The 18,697-nt window shown below is 42.1% G+C and overlaps 1 long non-coding RNA gene across 3 annotated transcripts in view; it reads left to right on the forward strand.

Moving 5' to 3' along the window:
* LOC309540700 overlaps positions 1–18,697 on the forward strand; it is a 44,406-nt gene that overhangs the window by 17,031 nt on the left and 8,678 nt on the right. For 2 of the 3 annotated variants that reach the window (XR_014223394.1, XR_014223395.1), the window contains exons 4-5: positions 15,169–15,247; positions 18,333–18,507. This is a non-coding gene — a long non-coding RNA (uncharacterized lncRNA). Of the gene's footprint in view, positions 1–12,702; positions 13,462–15,168; positions 15,248–18,332; positions 18,508–18,697 lie in introns of those variants that run through there. The other variant, XR_014223396.1, reaches the window with a different exon arrangement.

Consider the following 18,697-nt stretch of genomic DNA (forward strand, 5'->3'; position numbering starts at 1 on the left):
GTTAATTTACAGTACAATTGTATGCATGTCTACTCAGAATTACCGGTAAGTCTATATGTGTTTATTGAAGCAACCTAGGCTTTGGTTTATGGTTGGCATTGGGGGGGCAGGGTTCTTGTGCCTTTCATTGCTGCATGGCAGGCAGAAAAGGTTAAAACTTTTCTAGATTAGAAATACAATAATGGTTAACAAAGTTACAGGGAAAGCTTCATTATGACTGTGATGTCTAATTTTGTGTCATGCCATGCCCCTCATGGCGGCCATGTTGTGTTATGCTATACCAGCCATTTTGTTACTGGCGGTAATAGCACTCTCTCAAAATTCAAAATGCTCAACTAGTCCCAAAGGGTTGGCAACTCCTGGTCTAAACTATTAGAAATTACCTTGGTAACAGCATTCTGGATAGAGCTAAAAGGGTTGGAGTGTGACCAGGGAAGTTAAGGAGTAGACACCAATGCAAAAGGCCCAAACTGTGCTAGAGTTTGATGAAAGTATAGCATCAGGGATCCAGAAATGTTAAGAATTTGCTTCACCTCTTCACTGTTGAAATGGTCAAGGTTTCCTGTGCACTTTTAAGTGTGCTTAAAATTCAGGTTTATTTCGTAATACACTTTAACCAGCAGTTCATTAAAATAAAAGGAGATGATCCTTTTTTTTAATTCTTCTTCCTTTCATTTCTACGCCGCTTTATATTTTTTAAGAAAAAAAATCTCAAGGAGATTTTCAGCCTATATTAAAACATCAATAAAACATTTGAGAATGAAACATTACTCAAGAAAGTCAAATATAAAGTATACATTCAAAGCAACATAATAAACACGAAACTAAAATATTATCGCAAAGATTTCAAAACAAAACCTTACAAAGAAGGTCAACTACAGAATGCACATTTACCACAGCAAAGTTAGCAACAACAAAGATTATCTTAAACGTTTCAAAAGAAAACATTACCAAAGGAAATCAAATATAAAATGCACATTTAAAACAGCATAATTAGCAAGAGAATAAAATACTTTCACAACCATTTACCTGAAATTCCCACCAACAACAGAACCTCCTCTAGAAATACAACCGTCCTCATCCGACCTCCTGGATTTTTAAAGCAACAGTGTGGAATGTACCCAAATATTTCCAGGTGTGGTAGAAGGAGTTTGAACACAGCACCCCAGCATCCCAAAGAAAATTGTTTTCCATGCAGAGATATGCATTATTCAAATCCTTTCTACCACTCTTAGAACATATGCATGTCTTTGGCCCAAGCAATTTCCAGGTACTGCACTCCTGTGAACCATTTATTAACATAAACATTATGCTCTGAAATAATCTGTGGCAAAAAAATTCATAACTTGTGCACTCATTTAGCATGCAAGCATCTATCTTAAGATGCCAGCTGCTTTGTTTTTATGTCTTGCTCATCAAAACAAAAAACAAAAAAAGTGTAATGATAATTCTACAAAAATTAGAATACGCTGCCAGGTGGTGCCAAAGTAATATATCTCCATACTGCTAAATTCACCCATTTTACCACAACTGAAAAGTAAGACAGACACAACCTTTATGCCACGCATAACATATTAAATAATACCTTTTTGTGCCTTATGAGCATTAGAAAATAGGAATGTCTGCTGTGGTGCTAGCAAAAGGGCCAGCAGGTGGTGCTGTGCAGTGAGGTCGGTAGTTGCAAGCAGAAAAAGTTATGTTTTACCTTTCCCAAAATTGTGTCTTGCCTGTTTGTTAATCCTAGATTTCTAATAGTACATTGGCCAATGCATCGCAATTGTAGCCAAACTATGGAATTTCTGAGAACTTTGCTTAAAATTGCATTGTATGCAGGCTGGCTCAACCACAGAGGTAAACTAGGCAGCTAGTGAGGGCAAAATGCCAGAGGCCCCTGCCTCAGCCCTCAGCTACCCAAATGCCTTAACTTCCTGCTGCCATTTTGGAGAAGGTAGTTTTAGCAACTCATTGCGTGGATAAGATCCACCACATTCATAGTAACTTTATCATTCCCATCCAAGTAATAAAAGGGTCAGGCTTTAATTTTTCATTTTTGCATTGGAGAAAACTTTGTAGTGTAAGTTGTGCCCAGAATCAGGATAATTAAGGAACGGTAAATGTGTGGGTTTATCGCCTTTTTTCAGGTGAAACAAGAGTTGTAATCTACAACTGGTATCCAAAGGAATGCTCACTTGGGAATGCTCAGTAGGATTGTTGGCCTTTTTATTTAAATAGGCTCTGTGCCTTTATCACACATTACTTTAAAAAGTTTCCTGAGTTTCATAAGTGGCTTGCCACGTGTCCTAAATAAATGCTGACTGAGAAACACAAGCCAAAAGTCTGCTAGGAAACATGGAATTAATTGTTCTGTGCTTTGCATTCTGGCCTCTGTTAGGGATCACGTCCTAAAATTCAGAAGTCCAGATTATTTCATGTTTCACAAAGCAGAGTGATAGTTACATTCCTGACATTAAAAATTAAAATAAGAAATTAAATAATATTCTAGTCAATACTTGATTATTTAACACTTACTTCCAAACTATCAGCAAGACAGGTTTCCAATTAGTGTGCATATCTAATACTGGTATTTAAAGTTAGGGTATGGAAAGGTTATTTCTAACATTGTATGCTATGAGATAACCTTTCCAATTCAAGAAGGTGGGTTTTTTATCTTCTTTTTTTTAATGTTCCATTGAGAGTCAGCCAATTTTTTTAAAAAAAATCAAATCTGGAGAAGTCAGCAAGTCTGCATAGAAAGCATGTGAAAAGACTGGAGTAACAAAGTTTTAACAGGTCTGTCTCTGAGCCTGAACAATTTGTTCTCTCCAGGATATTTCTCTGTGGAAGTCCAGCTCATATTACGAGTGACAGAACACCCACAGAGCAAGTAATAAGCGTGCCTAAAATCAATCAAAAGCAATTATTTTACTGCAACTATATTTTCTATTGTATTTTCAAAAGATTACAGCATTTTATTAGATATGTTGTTGCTATAAAGTTGTTTTACACAGCACACTGGTTGCACGTACAAAATTGGCACTTTTGTTATTATTTTCTCCTTGATTCTCATTGCTTTGATATTTGAGTGTTGCGCTTACTGTGAGTTAGCAGCAAGCTTGCGAGTAGAAGCTAGTTGACCCATTCCAAAAATCTGCATCGTGCCAGCTACTTTGAAACATTATTTTTGCTGCACTGTATACCTTCAAATTCTTATTTAACTTCAAGGTGGAGAAAAGGGAGAGCTGCCAATAGCTACGACCCAATAGCGCCTTTCACATGATAATTGTGCAGGTCATGACCAGGAAGTGGGGCAACATGGCTTGCTCCATCCCCACTGGCTGCACACACACACACCCCATATATCAGTACAGAGATCTACAAACAAGGAAGCAGCAATGATGGTCTGGAAGACCCAGAGAGACCTTGCAGGGGAAAACAAGATGCAAGGCCAATCTGCTTTTTAAAGGCTTGCTTCCGTCTCCCTGGAGGAAGAGTCTGTAGAACCTTTCTGACAAATGAGAGCCAAAGTCTGTCAGTCAGGAATGTCATGCATCTCAGGTACCCTTTCTGCATTTGACTAGAATTATTGGAAGATAGAGATTCAGGTAGGTTGGTCTGATGCAGTCAAAATAAAAAAATTAAAAAACAATGCAGCAAAAATAATGTTTCAAAAATAGTGGCACCTTAGAGACCAACTAAGTTTGTTCTGGGCACAGTAATACCTCTGCGAATGTCCGCCTTGTCTAGCGTCCATTCTGGTGAATGTCCGCGGCAAACCCGGAAGTACCGAAACCGGGTTTGCCGCTCACGCATGCACAGAAGCACTAAATCACACTTCGCACATGTGCAGAAACGCAAACTGCTCTGCGCGTGTGCACAGACGCATCAGTTTGCCCTGCATCCTTTTTGGCAAAACAAGGTCCGACTATATAAGCTTTCGCTTGCATGCACACTTCTTCAGATACACTGAAACAGAACTCACCAGACCCTTATATATAGTGGGAGGGTGGGGTGGGGTTTCCCCCAGAAGGGTAGTAGGACATGGGTGATTGACTGAATTGGTATGATAAACCTGTTGACAACTGTTAACGACCGCAATTAGTCCTACAGGAAAAAGCAAAATGCAGATGACGAAAAATAGCTTTAGCATGTGTAATGAGACAAGAATCCAATATCTCTATTCAGACCAGGTCTCTCCATAGTTTTCAGTTTAGTAATAAGTTGTAATTCAGCAAGTGTATCTGAAGACGTGCGCATGCACACAAAAGCTTATACCCAGAGCAAACTTAGTTGGTCTCTAAGGTGCCGCTGGACTATTTTTTAATTTTTTTTATTGGGAGATATCCGAGAGCCTGGCTTGGAGGAATGGTGCGACCAGACCCAGGTCCTTCCTCACATGTCCTATCTTCCCTTTACCCTGGCTTTTTACACTTGACGTACAGGTAACTCGCATCTTGTGCTTATTTTACTTACGCGAGCACAGCTTTGCGTGGGTAGGGAAAATAAATAAATAAATGGAGAGTGGAGGAAGCCCACTCTACAGTTATTCATTCCCCCACATACACACCTGTACAAACAGCTGTGATCCCAGAGTCCCTACACCACCTTCCCCAAACCAGACAAGCAGCCCTCCACCTGGGAGGGGGGCCGGGTTCTAGCGGTTCCTGCCTTTACACATTTTTGTGTTTACACATGGACCCCTGGAACCTAACCCTCATGTAAGATGCAAATTACCTGCATTTATTGTTAGGACCCACCTATATTTTGCTCAGTTTATTTTGCTCTGTTCCATTTGGAAGAGTTTTAGGCATCATTATTTTTATAACAGATACTGTATGTAAGTGTTGTAATCCATCCTGGGATCTTATGGTGAGCTCGGGTAAGAAATCTTATAAGTTTAATATCTCTGGGTACTGTCTCCTACCCTTTAGATGCCCTTCATGTTAAGCAAGATGTAATTCAGTTACTGAGTATACTCTACATCACTTGTCCTCTATCATAACTTTAGCTAACAACTTTTTTTTTTTTAAGATAGCTCAAAAAGAAAATATCTTGGGGATTCCAGAGTCAATCTCTCTTTTGCCCATTCTGTTAAGTATTTTCATTTTCTGGCCGACTTTACCTGCTGTGAAAAAGACAGGCTTCCTGTGTTTTCTAACCATGCATATAAAGCTCTAAGGATTTTAGACACTTTTTAATATTTTTTTATCAAATATACCTGCACCATTCCATTTTTTTATGTAACGCTTCAAGAAAAAAAGCATTTACAAGCTAGATTTGAAACTCAAATCCCTTTTCACCTCACTGACTTAAATTTAGGGTGAACGAAAAAGATATTTTCCTCTTACAGCTGCCAAAAGGGGGTCAAAAGGTAAAGCAAGCAGAAACCCCCCCACCCCACCCCACAATATTGTTTCTATGGGATCAGTGGTAAAGGCTTTTCCAAGGACAGGAGAAGCTCTAGTTGATGCCTCCATAGAGCTTTTAAGAGATTATTCTGGCATATTGGAGTATGATCCCATCGAGTTAAGAAAAGCTGGGAAACAAATATTAAAATTCAGAATGTGGAAGTTACCATTAGACAGATTCCTCAGTTATATAGCCATTTGCAATATAAGCAGAGCTACAGGTGCACCAATAATTTTTGCCAAATAGGGAACTCATCTACCTCATTGGATTTCAGCTGGCTGCTAGAGAACTGCAATTTGGTGATATCTCCACCTAAAGTTGAATTACACGCCCCATAGTGGAAACACTCCACTCAGGGAGGGCACATGAAAAGGATGCAACAGTCATGCACTGTGGCCGGGGTCCTTCTCATGCCACTCTCAGAATCCAGCCTCAAGAAGCTGTGCTATGCTGGCTTGGGGAGGGCGACATGAGGAGCATGCCCTGGCTGCGCACCCCCTGTGCTACGCCACTGCCTATGCATGTTTATTCAGCATAAATCTGCGTTCAGTGTGCTTACTCCCAGGAAAGTGAGCATAGGATTGGAACTGCTATACTGCTTTGGGATAAAGAGATAGGGTTTGTTTGTACAATATTTACCATCTGGCTTTGCATGTCCTGCTACTAAAGTGTTTACTGCTCTGTCAATTTTGCACATTTAAGGTCGATTTTAATCTCTTTCTTTTCTTTACTCTCCTGCCTCCCCCCTCCGCAAATCTTTTAAACTTGCTACACAGATCTCTGCATGTAGCCTTTGGCTTTATTCATACTGTGAGAACTTTTGTTCGTGATAATTAGTCACTCATTGTGCTCACTGCCAGCTGTTCTTCTGCCTGTTGTGTCTGTTTTCCTAAACTTCAAAGAGACCTTTGAATTTTTTCAATAAAAAATGCATGTTTTTAAAGCAAAGAAGAACCTTCCTCAGCTTTAACACACACTCTGGGTCATGAGATGTAGCTTGGAGGCAGGTCGGACTGTCCTAAAGTTTTGTTGTGTGTTGTGGGGTAAAAACCACAGTGAAGTTTGGATGTAGGATTATCAACTCCCTTCTCTGTTTGAGCATAATATTTAAAATGGGTTTTCCAGCTGTTAGGAACAACTTGAAAAGAATGAAATCTCATCTATGGCTTATCCCCACCTGAGAGAAGATGATAATACTAAGAGAATTCTCTCCTCATCCCATCACAAAAGTTGCGACTAGACTTTCCCTTCCAATTTTTACTGCTTTTGTCATTCCTTATTGTCCATTTTCTCTATCTTCAAATCATTGTTTCACTTTGTTTCTACACCTTGGCCTCAGATAGTAAACCTGTTCACTAATCTCAGTTACACACACACACACACACACACACACTTTCCATGCTATAATTCTGCTGCTGGAGAGTAGGGGACTCATTCCATGCCATGGTGGGTTACAATAGCCAGATTTGTTATCATAGTAGACAGCCATATGCTTCTGTTCCTTTAATTTGTAGTTTTTAATTGGAAGACTTATTTTCTTCTAGGTTGCAGCTTTCTCCTTGACTCCTAGATATCTGACAATGTTAACAGAAATAAGATCACAGTTCCATTCTGGTGACCTCACCTCTCAAATTTCAGTGGTATAATAACCTAAATTATATTTTATGTCACTCTTCATAATAGTCTGTCTCCTTTACTGCGCATTCCAACTTGCCTCCGAGACAGCAGCAAGTATCACTGCTGGTGTGATTTAAAATCTTGGATGAATACAAGTTCTGGAAAATAAAAGTGTGACAAATGCCTCTATAAACACTGGACATAAATGCTGGAGCTTTATTTTCCAGTTTCTGTTGTGGACAATTACATGTATCTCCACACCATGAAAACTAGACACTCTTAGGAAATGAATTCTTTTAAGGCCTGAAGAAATTGTGATGCGATTTTTTAAGGGATGTCAAAGTAATAGAAAAGATTTTTTTTAATGGATGGGTAAATGGAAGAACTAGATACAAATTGCATCAGCCTAAAAGATAACTAAAGTCTGTAATAATTAATATCAGTGTGGTCTGACGGACAGGTTGGTTTACATAGGTTGCCTTCCCCTAAGTAGACACATGTCTACTTTCAACATGTTCATGAGCATGTTGGCATCTGTCTGTCTCAGGAGACAATAAAGGAGTTCGCCTTTGGGTAGATTTTCAGAAATACATAGATACAACCCACAATAATTTCCGGGATAGTTACCACACTTGAAAAACTCATAACCTCAGGAATTCTGTATTATTTTGTTCATTTATTTATTTATATCCCAGTCTTCCCCAAGGAGCAAATGGAAGCTGGCTCTCCTACCCCTCCATTTTATCATCACAATAACCCTGTGAGACATGTTAGGCAGAGAGCCAGCGTCACTTGTACAGTAAAATGCCTCTTTAAAGCAGCTGTTCAGTCAGCTTGGCGCAGATAGTGAATGTAAATTATGAACTATTTTACATAGTAGCAGCAGCAGTGGTAGAATGATTAATACACTATTTATTTGTCTGTTTAACTTGAGCTCCCCTTGAAAACTCATGGTAGACAACAGTTTCAGGTGCTCTTGCACATAACCAGAATCCTATCAACCATTTGAAACCTTCAGTTTCCCCATCATAATTTTTCTAACAGCGACTAATTATTATACCTTTGAAGCATCAGAAAGTTGCTCATTTATGGTCTTGTCTAGTTTATTGGGGAAGAGGCAAAGAATCTGGCTGTTCTTGTTGAGATAGTACACAAAGCCCATGGAAGGCCTGGTTTCACCACCACCCCAGTCCTCTTCACCAGACTCAATTGTGGCAACAGCAATAGTAGTGTATTGAATGTGTTTTCCCTGAGTTTCTCCCATGATTTGCTGAGTGTTGTGGCGAGTGGAAGAAAGTCTGTACATTGGATTTGCTTTGCTTATCCCCACCACCACTGCCAGAGGCAGCTTAAGTTTACTATTAAGAAGAGTTTGGATTTGATATCCCGCTTTATCACTACCCTAAGGAGTCTCAAAACAGCTAACAATCTCCTTTTACTTCCTCCCCCACAACAAACACTCTGTGAGGTGAGTGGGGCTGAGAGACTTCAGAGAAGTGTGACTAGCCCAAGGTCACCCAGCAGCTGCATGTGGAGGAGTGGGGAAGCGAACCTGGTTCATCAGATTACGAGTCCACCACTCTTAACCACTACACCTTCTGCTCAGGTGGGGAGAAAAGGTCTATGTTCTCATTTCAGGCTGTGTAGCATAGGTAGGGAAGGAAGGTGAGATCAACCAGTGCTGAACCTAAGATTTGAGGTTCCCTTGGAGAAAGGGAAGAAAGGACAGAAAATAAACAAATTTTTAGGCATTCTGAAAACAACCTCTACTGTCTACTACGTTCCTGTTTACAAAGTCCTTCCTAAGTTAAACTGCTAGAACAGCAAACTGGGCCACTTTCAAAATGTGTTATTTATCCACAACTTCTAACTTATACAGCAATAGACAGCCTTCCATTCTGGATAAAAAGAGTCCCAGAAATTCCTCTCTCTGAGCTCTGTAAAGGCAGCAAAGCAATACATAATGAATAAGTTCCTCAATAACTCCTCAACCACATGGGCACAGTCTTGCTTCATAGTATTTCATCAGTTCCTAAAACAAGCCTGAATACCTTGAGCAACTCAGTAGTGGGCACTTTAAAATCTTACTATCCCATCTCTTAGTCCATAAATCAAACTTGGTGGATGGAGAGAATGTACCACAATGACCAATTCAAAGTCTGTCTGCCTCAGATGAAACAGTTGCTGCAGCATGGAAGGAACCCTATAATCAGATTTTTGTTAGTATTTCTTTCCAGGAGTGCTGAGACTTGTCAGCAAAAAAATGCTGAGAAAATGCTAACGTACAGCATTTTGTGGTCAATTTTGGTGTTCTCATTTGATTTAGCTTTTGCTATCTCCATACCTTGCACTTCTTGTAAGTTATGAGCCAAGTAGAAAAGAGTGCAACCTTGAAAGTATACTTGCTACAGCTTTTAAGAAGTTTTTAATAATAATAATAATAATAATAATAATAATAATAATCCTGGGCAGGCCGGGTATTCCTGTTATATACCTGCTGGGATTGACAAGGCATCTGACCCTCACCTGAATCTCATAGCTCTCTTGACAAGTGCTTTGGTCTGCCCACCAGATTGTTACAATTCCATTCTCAAGTAATCAATTTTAATATAGAATTTAAATTCTCAAAACTTTCTTATTTGTTAATTTGAGCAAATAAACTACTGCTCTCACTTCATTACAAACAGTATTTCTACCTGCAACACACTTGAGCAAATCTGCTCCTCTTCTTTTCACAGATATTTTGTTGTGATTTGCAACTGTAACTGCCTCTGATTAGTTATCATTTAACTCTTGGGGGAAATAATTAGCACATCATGTGCATGGAAGTTGCTGAACCAATTAACTAACGAGAAGGATTTCTGTTAATAGCACCAGTTTTCCTATAACTTGATATTGCTGGATAGTTTTGATGAACTGCAAAAGCATTTTTAGTTTGCTTTCTGTTGCCACCCTGGAACTTTTCTGTATTAGTGCCACTTTGTTTTATACAATTCCTTGAAGATGAAGGAAAACAACTTTTCTGCTTGTATATATTGATAATATAATTTTGGTTACTGAGGACAAACAAGATTGTACAAAAGCAAGATAGGGTGCAGGCCTGGCCAGGACATAGGCGTCCTGACTATGACAAAGGTGACCTGTGGGCTTGCTTGCTTGCTTAACAGCTGTTGGGAACTTCAAGGTCCCTGCTCTCCCTTCTTATGGTCTTTGTACTGGACTTGGAGACTCCAATAGAGAGCATTCCATGTCAAGAAGGAGGGCAGGTGGGCACCCTATCAAATAACAGGGGAGGAGCTACACGGAGGGGGGCCTTTTCACTGGTGGTGCCCATTGTATGCCTCGCTCTTCGCAGACCTGCTCTCTTTTGGCCTGTATTTTGGAACTTTATAATTTATAATTTAGGAAGACTTTGGAAGAACTGGTTGACAAGTCTTATCAGTCACTGATGTATGAGTGGATTTTATTTACTGCTATTCTGGGCTTCTGGTGCACCAGGGTTTACACCAGCATAATAGAGTTGGCCAGGATGCCAGAAAGGATACAATTTACGAGCTTTCTCCATTATCTGCAGAGCAGGGGGCATTCAGTAAACAGTGCAAAGGCTGATCTGAAGCATTCCCTGCTGGTTACCTGATTTCAGCAGTAGGGATCGCTGTTTGGTAGTACCTAATTGGTTAGCTGTCAGATTCTAGAGAGCCCTATTGGTGGCTCTTAGGTAATTCACAAAATACAGAGTCCATTCATAAAACACAGTGTTCATTCATAAAGCAGTAACACAAATCTCCAGTGCTATATATTGGGTGTATATTTCAGCGGTTGAACTTACAGGTTTATGGCCATGCTGTAGTGTAGTGCTTATGCGACTGTGAATAAAAAGTGGCTGGGCTCATTGTCTCGGGGTCTGGGGGGGAAGAGGTGACAAAACTGATTTTCAATAAGTGCCTCTCCCTTTACTCTGTACTCTGAATAGTGATACCAGGGACCTGGAAGGTGCAGGGCTTGTCAGTCCAACCCTTGCAGTCTCATTAGGGCTGACCTTAAGGCAATTGGAGCAATTTGGCCAAATTGGGCCCCATGTGCCGCTCCAAAGGGAGCCCCTGCACCAGGGCAGTCTAGATAGATTTTATTTATAAGATTTTGCAGACTTTGGCCGTGAACGGGCCCTACCAAATAATAATAATAATAATCAAGTTGCACCCCACTGCTTCAAATTGGGCCTCACTTGCTAGCCCTGAGTCTCATAGTTGCTTGGCCTGAGTTACCCTGCCCTTGCATGAAGTCTTGGGTTTACAATTTTGGGAGAGGGGAGACTGTGGCACGGGGGAGTGGGCAGATCAGGGATCCAATCTAGTCCAGTCTTTAGTTCTCACAGTGGCCAACCAGATGCCTCTGGGAAGCCCGTAAGCAGGGCTTGGGGGCAATAGCACTCCTCTACTTGTGTTCCCAGCAGCTTGTATTCAGAGGCATACTACTTCTGATGGGGTGTATGGGGTAGTGCCTCTGGTAGGGACACTTTGCACTCCTTCTGGGGTAGTTTGTCCACCTTTGGCCGCCACCCTGGACTCAGTTCTCACTTGTGGCTCCTAGAAGCTTTCAGCAGGTGACAGCAGCCACACACTGGCTTCAGCTGGTTGGCTAAAATAGGTGAAGATAGCCAGTGTCTCAAGCCCTTGATGCTTTAGGGACTTCCCTGTATGTGAAGACCGGCTCTGATAGATTGAGCAGATGAGACCAATAATGGGTCCAACTTTCAAGAAAGCAGTTGCCACATGTGCTGTGAAAGAAGTGAAGGGCAGATGGGGCTCGTCAGTCTGGAAAGGTAGCCCATCTAGGAGAAGGAATATTGATCCCAAACCTCCACCACCTTGTGGGGCATCTTCAGGAAAGGAAAAGGCTAAGGAGTAAACCCTACAAATCCAGAGTGGAGCCTTCTTCCAGCAACTCCTGTAGCCAAGCTGCTGTCAAACATATTGCTCTGCTGTCCTTTGGACCACATCAGCAAGGCCAAGAGTGGGGTCTTGTTGTCTGGGCAACCCAGGACCTCCATACACACTGCCCAATCTTGCACTCCAAGGAGGTCACTTTGGTCTGCTAACACAGCAGTTCGACTTCACCCCCAGAGTCGCACTCCATTGTCTCTTAAGACGGATGGATGCCAACAACTACTTCTGACTCTGGAGATAATATAATATTTTGTCTGTTCTGAATTTTCCAGATTTTGTACACCTCTACCATATTCCCCATTAGCTTTTTTCCCTAAACTAAATGGCCCAGAACATTGGAACCTTTCCTTATACAGGTGTTTCTCCAGCCCCTTGTTCTATTTACTTGCACTTTTCTGCATCCTTTCCAGCACTACAATATCCCTTTTGAGGTGAGATGACCAGAAATTTACACAGGAGTCCAAGTGTGGCCATACCGCAGACTTGTCTAAAGGCATTACGATATTGGCAGGTTTATTTTCAGTCCCTTTCCCAATGATCCCCAACATGGAATTCACCTTTTTCACTGCTAGTTTCAAGCTGCCACCTATAAATATGCAAAGAAAACAGCAGCTGCTTTCAGGGATCATATCTTCTTTCTCACCAAAACAGTGAAAGATTCTAAAGTATAAATAATGCATGGTCCGTCAAGCTCTGAGAATAAATTTTGTCTTCTGCTTTGCTTTCCTTCAAGGTATGACAATTTAGGAAAGAGTTTGGACAGAAACCCTCTCTACTTCTGTTGATATAAACATGCTCGGCATCTCAACCCCCCTGCCACAGATCCTTAAGTTCAACCGACAGGAGCTGGAAAAGCATTTTCCAGGAGACAGACGCCACCCCATATAAACGTCTCCCCATAAAGAGAGAATCGCACAAACACTGGCAACAATGGGGAAGGCTCAAACCAAATTCACACAGGGACAAAACCATAAGCAGATCCAAAATTAATCGAACTTGATCTAATCAGTGGCTTGTTGGAGAATACGAGTTGTTTCTCTGTTTTTACAGAATTCAGATTACAAACTCCAGAGATGAGGGGAGGGGAGGAAAGTGATGCCCCTTGTCTTAGCAGCCTTTCAGCAAAGAGAGCTGGTAGCTATTTTGAGTCCTTTGTGAATAAATACATACTGGCAATCTGAGCAGAATTCATGACACCTTTAAAGCAATGTGTTTTATTTCTTAAAGGCCTAAAGGAACTTTCATTTTGGTCAATGTAAGAAGCATACAAGTGCAAGAGTTTTACATAAGAGCCCATTGGATCTGGCCAAAAGCCCACCTCGTCCAGCATCCTGTTCTCACAGGGGCCAACCAGATGTCTGTGGGAAGCCTGCAAGGCAGACATGAGCACAAGACAACAGTTTCCCCACTTGTGATTCCCAACAACAGGCATTCACAGGCACACTGCTTCTGAAAGGGGAGGTAGAACATAGTGGTGTAGCATGGGGGTGAGGGGGGCTGAAATATACTCAGAGTCGCAAAGTGATTTCATGCTCTTTATTCAGCTCATAGTGGTGAGGAGGAATGAATGAATGTCCCCTCAAAGTATCTGCTTTATATACATTATTTACACAATGGGCTGCACATGATTGGCTAATTCTGGAATTCTACTGTAAGCCAATCAGGTTGTGGATTCACTTATATCTGGAGCATGATTGGGTGGTTCCTGCCAACCAATCATACTGCTGCATTGTTCTTGGACCAATCAGACTGCTGCATTCTGAATCCAATTGTTCTAGGACCAATCAGACTGCTGCAATTTGGATCTTATTGTTCTAGGACCAATCAGACTGCTGCAGTTTGGATCCTATTCAACTCAGTACATAACAGGGGCCCATGGCCCCAGGCACAAAATTCTGAGGGGACACAAACCAGCACCCCCACAACAGGCTCTCTCACTGAAGTTGCTTGGCTGCTGCCTTCCAGAGCTGTGGGGAGGTGAGCCTCACCAGATCTGGGCCTTCGAGGCTGTAGCGACAGCTCCTTCTCCTCACAGCCAGCAAAGGAATGCCTGCCCCTGGGTGGAACTCCTGCTGGCCAGAGCCCAGATGCTTCCTGGCCTGTGTCAATCCTTCTCCGTGGCCTCCCTCCTGGTGTGTGTTCTTGGGTAGGCACCCCAGAGTGGGACTGCAGAAAGAAGAGCAGACCACTTCTCCAGGACCCTCTGGCACCCGCCCTCGAACTGTGCAGCCAAGGAGAGATGGCCACAGAAGGGCTGCACTCAGTGCCTCAGCCGGCTCTCTGCTGCCCTCCTCCTAGACTGCATCTGTGGCTCCAGTGCCACCGGGACTCCACCAAGTCTGCCAAGGAGCTCCAGCCACTGTCCCATCAGGAGCTTGCCAAGCTGAGAGGCTGAATGCAGGAGCCAGCAGGCAAACTCCATGAGAAACAGCTGTAGCAGGGGTGCAGTGAGAAAAGCCTGTCCTACATGACATCCTCAATGAGGTTAGGGTTCGCAATCCTTTCCTTGCCCGGGCGCTGGCAATGCATGCTATGACACCCAATGCCAGCATGCTTCACTATTTGCAGGTAATGCTATGTTCTAAATTTCTATGGATAAACATTGAAGATTCACACACTAATAGCGCCATCTTAAAACCAGTGATGTGCAAGTGATTCCCACCAGTTTATCCTAGGTTTGCCTGTATGCCTGATTTGAACATGTTTTGGAATTTTCATATTGCAAAATTATATTTGAGTCCTGTCCTTTAGCACAGAGCTGGAAATGTGAAAAGCAGTAGCTGAAAAATATAATGTATTTACATCACACTGGATGTACACTGGAGCAATGTAGAATGTGCCAATATGATTTTTTCTGCCAATATGTGCAACACCATTCATATACAGCATGTGATTCCCCCATATCTGCCAAGAGAATGAATATGCAACCATTTTGTGTTCTGTGGATGGGTATTGTGTGATTTATGAAGAATATCCTGGAAGGCTGAAATGCTCCCCCGTTGGATAAAGCCAGCACTAGTAAAATATAAATTGCAGCTATCTGTTTCAGTGCCGCTTCATTACAGTAATTTGTTACCACCCGTGAGCATGGACAGCTTTTACAATTACCAAATTAAGAAAGCAAGATAAACAAAACAACACAGTTTCTGATGCATTATTGAAATGGTGCTCAAAATACATTCCTTCCTTATCTTTGCAGGAGAGGAAGCCTAGAAACAAAACAAAACAAAATGTTAACTGGTTCTTAAGGACTGAATACTATTTGTGAGCAGCACAGGGTGAGAATAATGAACAAATATGTGTTTTGCTTATTCCTCAGATTTTGGGGGAATATTTTTTGCTGTTGACTGAAGAGTGACGAGGGGGAAAGCAACAACAAAATATTGAGTTTCTTTGGCTTGGTACCCTATACACATTATTGATCTTGCATCATAGCGTGCATTCAACAATGTTTGCTTCAGTAACTGCTGGCCACAACAAAAATAAAAGGTTGAAAAAGCAGAGAGAAAAGTTTCCAAAAGTTAAAAAGTAATAATGTTTTGTTTCATCTCTACCCTTTGTGTCAAAATTGAAAAGTATTCTCTTGTAGCAAAATTATCAGGCAAAATCTTGTGCTTCTTCAAAAGGTTAGAATGGCAAGATACCCAAAGCTATGTGTCAGGGAACTGCCATCAGTACTGGAGGGGAAGCGCAAAAGCCAGAGGGATTCCAGAGAGCGTCCAGGGATCGGGAGGAGCAGCCCATCTTCTGGGGAAGAGAATCAGCATAGCACCAGTGGAGAAGGGGGGCAGGTGGGGAAAGTGGCGAGGCGGTCCCATGACTCCTTGCCTGGGACCAGCGGGGAGAGTAGGGGTCCTCCGTTGCCCACGCCCTCCCTGCGCAGAAGGCTTTCACGCAGAGAGGGTAGGCGGAGACTAGGCGTCAAAGAACTTCTTTGCTGGAAGAAGTTTAAGAAACGCCCACTGACGGATTCTGCCAGCGATTGAGTCAGCCACGGGTGAGTGGCTGTCTGGACAGAAGAGGTTCACTTTGGCAGCCCAGCCAGGGAGATAGGCACCTGCTTACACACGAGCAACCCCTAGAACCATTACACTATGTTTGCCATCCAAAATACAGAAATGGTAAAGGAAAGAATTTGTAGACCAGCCTTTTCTAACCAAGTGCCCTCCAGACAGGGCTGCTGGGAGTTGTAGCCCCCAAAATCTGGAGGGTACCAGGTTGACAGAGGCTACAGAACTCTTTTTCTGAGTCTATGAATGGCACATGAAGCTTATCCAGTTTCTAAAGAGAAATACAGTGGACTTTCTTCAGGATGGTTTGAACCAAAATTGAGACGAGCTTAAACTCCTCCCTTCATAAAGAGCTGCTCCATTTTTTATTTTTGCAGAAACCCTTTAGGGTATTTTCCATGCACTCTCTGTTTACACTGCATTCGGTTTAAGAATAAACTTGTTTCATAACTTCTTGGGTTTGGATCAGTCTTTTAACCACTATGCGTAGGGCACTCTTGTTTCTCAGATCCTTCTGTTTTTATAACTCAAAGGAACCCTAATTAAAGAGGGAGGGAAGCAAGCTAGCATGATTACCTTTGAAACAAGCTTTTGCAATGCAGAAGGAGAGAAAGGAAGAGACAACCTTTAATCCTGGGCAATGGAAACAAAGAGAATAATTTCTCAGAGGATGAAGGGACTGTTATGGGTCCAGGAAGGAAACAGAGGAATTGTAATGCTGGCTAAGGGAGCAGGAGCAAGGAGGACGTGACAGAGGAGGAGGCTAATGATAGAACCACTTTCAGAATGCAAGACTGTCTTTGAGCTAGGGAAACAGGAAAAAACCCTTCCTGTTTCCAGAACCCTAAAACTTTCTTGCAATGCTGCCACATCAGAGGGAGAAATGGCTGTAAGGAGGAGGGGAAACATTGGAGCTCCTCTCTTCTGCTGGTATGCAAGTCCCCCTCAGCTAAGTGTGTGTGTGTGTGTGTGTGTGTGTGTGTGTGCGCGCGCGCGCGCCTGCCTGCCTGCCTGTGAGAGAGATATATGTGTGCATGTGGCCACTTCCACTTTGGCCACACCAGCTGCTGGCATGCAGCCCTCAGAAGGGCGGCCCTCTCTCAATGTGGCCCTCAGGCTTTAAAAGGGGGGGGAGCTGCCCCTGCTCTAAGCTTTAGAGACCAGTGATGCATCAGCAGAAAACGTAAGCCAAATAAACCTGCTCATGTAAGCTGTCAAGCAATGAAAACAGTAGAATGCTGGAGGAGTGAACTTGCTCAACAGCTCATCGTCTATTAAAAGAAAAATCACAAGTTTTTTGTGTGTAGGTTGGCCATTGGCACATTGTCAGAAACAATTCATAGATATGTTCGCAAGTCAGATTTGAAAGCAATAAAGAAATGAAGAAGGCAAGAGGGACAGATAACCTGGTGCCATGGAAACCTGTGGCTGACTAAGATCAGATGCTCCTCCTATGGTTGCACACAGGGCTTGCAGTTTTAGCCTGTTGAACAAATAAGGTTGAAGAAATGCTTACCAGACCTTGCAACACTTCGAGAGCCAAATTGGATGTTACAAGAGGCATTGAGCTGCTGCTGCTGCTATTTATTCCCTTGCTCTTATTTCACTGCAGCAGCTGATACAAGCAATGAATGACATGCCATCGTTGTGCTGTGCATCTTCCTCTCCCTGCCTGCACCCTCCGAGGATACAGCATGGGGTCAGGGAGGAGAGGAGTGTGTGGTGACATGCTGTTTGTATTTGACTTAAAAACAAGAGGGAGCAAAGAGTAGGGAATGGAGGGTACATTTGGTTTCACTTCTCATTTAAAGGCAAATCTACCTAATTCGCACTTTCTGAATCAATACGAAAACCAAAACGCAACCATCCTTTGAGATTTGCATTTATCTCATTTTTGCCATGCAGTTCTCCAGCCAAGTAATAGGTGCAAAAGTGCATACACTGGGGTAAAGTGTCCGTAAACGTGCATATATTAGTGAAAATAACATACAATGGTGCATTTTTTAAGGGAGGTCGCTTTGCAAAAATGTGTATATTAGGAAACATTGTATATGAATGTGTATATTAGGAGAAATTCTCAGTAAAAAGCTGGTGATTTTCACGAGGAGGAGGAGAAAAATCACAAAGTGTGGAAATGTGGAGAACTGCACTTAAAGATGGGAAGAATGAGAAACTGAGAGAAACCAAATCTGACACATTCACTCATCCCTAGCAAAGAGAGAGTTCTGAATCTCTCCTTTGATGTTCCTCTTTCCTCCAAATGGTGTGAAGTTATAGAGGTAGAACTTTGGATGAGGGAGTACTAGAGACTTTGATTTTCTTTATACTATGTGCTTCATTTGCAAATATGCAGGGATAACATACGTGGAGACAAAGAGCCACGCTGCAAAGTAGCATATCCACAATTCCACATTGGACCCCTGCAGGTGAAAAGATCACGACACTGGGGATATAGTACCTGAACATTTCAGAACACTGTGTAAATGAATATAGTAGCCAACATAGAAATGCCTTTTTAACAGAAGCAGGTAGGTAATATTTATCATAACTACAACAGGTATAGTCGATTATTAATTCATTTCCTATGAGGCTAAATCAATATTCAAAAGCTAAAGTTAAGACTCCACATTAATTTTGCAGGAAGATAAATGATTGCTCAGGTTAATCATATCAACCCCCCGTTTCACCAGCTGCCACAGATTAATAGTTTAAAAAAAT

The sequence above is a fragment of the Podarcis vaucheri genome (assembly GCF_965113315.1).
Source record: "Podarcis vaucheri genome assembly, chromosome: 9".
NCBI classification, from domain to species: domain Eukaryota; kingdom Metazoa; phylum Chordata; class Lepidosauria; order Squamata; family Lacertidae; genus Podarcis; species Podarcis vaucheri.